The following is a 3,864-nucleotide window of genomic DNA, read 5'->3' on the forward strand; positions in this document are numbered from 1 at the left end:
TTCCTGGTGAATTCATGGTGGTGCTGTGGCTCTGTCATGGAAACTCCTAGCCCAGCTCTAGAGTGTTTGTCCTAACCAAGGCAGGAGTCCCTTGGGCGAGGCTACCTTACCACCAAGACTGCATCATGGGGGCTACATTAACATTTAGTGGGTCATGTTTCTACCAGCAATCTAAGGACTCTCCACCTTTCCTTCTCTCTTCTTCTGATTCCAGCCTAAACTGAAGAATAATGTGTCTTATACTTTTTTTTTTATGGTCCAGATAATGACCAAAAAGAAAAGAAAATCTTGTGTTAATGGGATGCCTACCAACTTCTCATTATTAGAAAATACCTAACCACAACAAAGTTCTTTAAAATTTTTAAAAATATCTTTCTGATCTAGGTAGAGGAGAAACTAGGAATCCAGTAGAAGAGAAAGTGATAGAGATTTTAAATTTTCTGTAGTAAAACACAGGTATTGAATGCCTATGATAGCCATTTGCTGTGCTAATTTCCTTTTGGTGTGTAACTTAATTCTCACAACCACTCAGAGGTTCTCCACGATCACCTTTCTTTTACAATGAGGAAACTGTAGCTCTCAGTGCCCTGCCCAGGGCACACAATTAATATGTGACAGAGCTGAAATTCAAGCCTTTTGAACTCCACTATGCCACATAATAAGGAACCTTTGTTATCAAAGTTGTCATTACCAAAAAACACATCAAGATAATTTCAGATTCCAAGAAGATCATTTGCTCAATCCAAAAACCCTTATTAAATAGCATATTGAGGCTGGCGCTGTCCTAGGTACTACCCAGGGTACCTGAGTCAGGTGCAGGATTGGCTCTTTTCCATTTGCTTAGTACAAGATCCTGAGTAGAAGAGAAAATTTTAAAAGCCATAAATCCTTTCCCTCAAAGAACTTGCAATCTCATTGGGCAGTCAAGAACTAAAGATATTTAATCCAAGCCACGGTCACTTGTGGAGCAGTGAGTGGGCCTGTCTGATGTGATAGGAAGATGTGAAGAGGTGGAGGGACCAAGGTGGAGAGAAAAAATGAAGTCCAGTTGGGAATTGAGTTCAGAGCAAGCCATGGAGGGTCTTTAACATTTCTTGAGCTAAGATGTGCTGGAAGAATGTTAAGACCCATTATTCGGAAGATTCTGGGATGCACGGGCCAGATGAGACCGACTGGACTCAAGGCCGTGCCCCAGGCATATCTGGTTCATCACACCTTAACGGAAGAATGACTACTCAAATCTGGCCTCCAAAGCCTATGGTTCTCACTTTACTCAACAACATGAAGTTGTTGTTCATGAACATGAAGATTTGGTCCACTTTGGACCTTTTTAAGGTAAAATAATCATGAGTTTCCTATCACCCAGCACCCACATTTTACTCCTTTTAAAAAAAAAAAATCTGTATTCTCCCCCTGAGCCAGAGGCACACCCACAGTTTTTATTTGGCTCTAGAACCATGCAGTTGATCCCTTCATGCTTCTCTTCAGCATGGGAATTTCCTCTTGCCCAGTCCAACCGACATTCCTCATGTTGTCTGGGCCTGGCAGCTCAAGCAGGATGCCCTTCTTGGCTTTTTACCCTATATTCCATTTCCTGCCTCTAATCCTGGTTCCAAGAGACTTGAGGCTTGCTGATCTCATCATCCTTGCTGATCTCTTGCATCCAAGCTTGGACCCCTTCTGCTGCTGCTCCATTTGCTAGCCTTGTGGGAAAGGCCAGACCTCCCCAAGGCCCCTGTGAGAAAATGCAGACATGATGTCAACCCACTCTTGGAGGAGTCCCAGTGTCTTTCCCTTTAAGTCCACCAGAAAGCCAAATATTGTCTCAACACCTTACGCAAAGTCTTTTGTTAAATTATTTTCCTTCAGCCTTTATTTTACAAGAATCTCCATTTGAACACCATTCTGTCTTTTGCACAACTTTAACTGGAGATTTTGCCCAGGGCATTCATACCAGAGACAGTATAGGAGGTGGTCAAGAATCAGATTCTACAGTTAGTCCAAAAGCTGTGATTTATTTAATTCCTCAAGACCCAAGATTCCTCACCTGAAATATAAGGTTGATAATGCGCTCACATCATAGACGTGTTTGAGACTTAAAACAGCTAATTCCTTCAATGGGCATATTGTTTAGCCCTTGGCAAACAGTCAACAATGGGTAGCTATGAGGGGCTCCTGGCTGGCTCAGTCCTTGGGCCTCATGGGTTTAAGCCTCACATTGGGTGTAGAGATTGCTATAAAAAAAATAAAGGGTAACTATTGCATTATTAGGACATACACAATATATTATTTTTAGAGTCTAACTCTGGGGAAAAAATGTTTTGTCAGATAACGAGAGGTGTTGAACACAGCATCTGTCCCTTTTTGCCTTTGCAGCCATACTCAGGATTCAAAAGTTTTAATTAGCTCATAAAGTGGCTGGTAGTGTCTACTCCTTCATGTCCAATTCCACAGGTTCTGAACCTTGGCTGCACATTCAAATCACCTACGGCGCTTGGAAAATATAGACCCAAATCTCCCAAGTAGCACTATTTTTCTTAAGTTCTCCATTGTTTGTAATGCATCCAATAGTGAGAACAATTGATTTAGGCCCTCTCTGTTCTTTTTTTAATCTTAATTATCCAGATTTACATTGTTCCACTGTATTAACTCTTTTAAATCTTTTTGAAAACAGGAAGGTTATGAAACTCACAAAAGATGGATAGATGGTCAGACGGAGACTGTGAGTATTATATGCACCAGGATTGTCCCAATAAGAACCGAGAGTACAAAATGGGTATAAATGGCATTTCAAAGACTTAAAAACAAATGACTACATTTGAATGAAGGACAGGAATAAATAAAAAACGACAGAAAGTGTTCCAGTCTAGTGTGCCTAAGGGGATAGATTGACACGAGCAAGGAAATCGGGGAGGGGTGGTCTGTGCTTTCCAGTGACTCGCAGAGAAACTGACCCAAAAGGCACATCATTTCAGATATTTCAATACCTGGATGAACATAGGAAATCAATGTACAAGTGGAATATACATCCCTCATCTGTCTCAAATCATTATTTCATTTCCTTTGCTATCTGTGACCCCCACCATACACCCAGGCGAGTATCATTTTACACCTGGATTAAGTTTATGACTGCTGTAATCAGAAGAAGAGATTAGAAAGAACAGGAAGAACTGAAAGGGAAGAAATTGTTCTCTGAAGGTAAACTCAGCTTCTATTTCTACTACTGAGCCAGAAGCCTGAATCTAGCAAAAGACCTTTGTTACAACAGCTTTCCTAACTTTTGTCTTCTTTATCTGGCATGTGGAGATGGCATCATATTGACTGGGTGGAAATAACACTATTTTATCATGGCTATTAAAAATAATGAAATAGGGGCAGCTGGGTGGCTCAGTCAGTTAAATGTCTGACTCTTGGTTTCAGCTCAGGTCATGATGTCAGGGTCCTGGGATCGGGCCCTGCATTGGGCTCTCTGCTCAGCAGGGAGTCTGCTTGAGGATTCTCTCTCTCTCTCTGCTCCTCCCCACTGCTTGCTCTCTGCTCAGTGGGGAGCCTGCTTCCTCCTCTCTCTCACCTGCCTCTCTGCCTACTTGTGATCTCACTCTCTGCCAAATAAATAAATAAAATCTTAAAAAAAAAATTTAAAAAAAGAAGCACTGATGTCAAGGCCAGAAGTCAGAGGTATTCTGGGAAGGATTTCTAGGTCAGTAAAAGGGCAGGACAAGAGGACAGATGTGGCTCATCCTCCTCAAAAAGTCTAGAATTATGTGATGAAGCAATCTAGAACCTGATAGACCAAGAGGAGAAGGAAAAACATACGGGCAATAATTTGCTTAGATTTGCCCTAAAAGTTTATTTAGCAGATGC

The sequence above is a fragment of the Neovison vison genome, chromosome 6 (assembly GCF_020171115.1).
Source record: "Neovison vison isolate M4711 chromosome 6, ASM_NN_V1, whole genome shotgun sequence".
In the NCBI taxonomy this organism is placed as follows: domain Eukaryota; kingdom Metazoa; phylum Chordata; class Mammalia; order Carnivora; family Mustelidae; genus Neogale; species Neogale vison.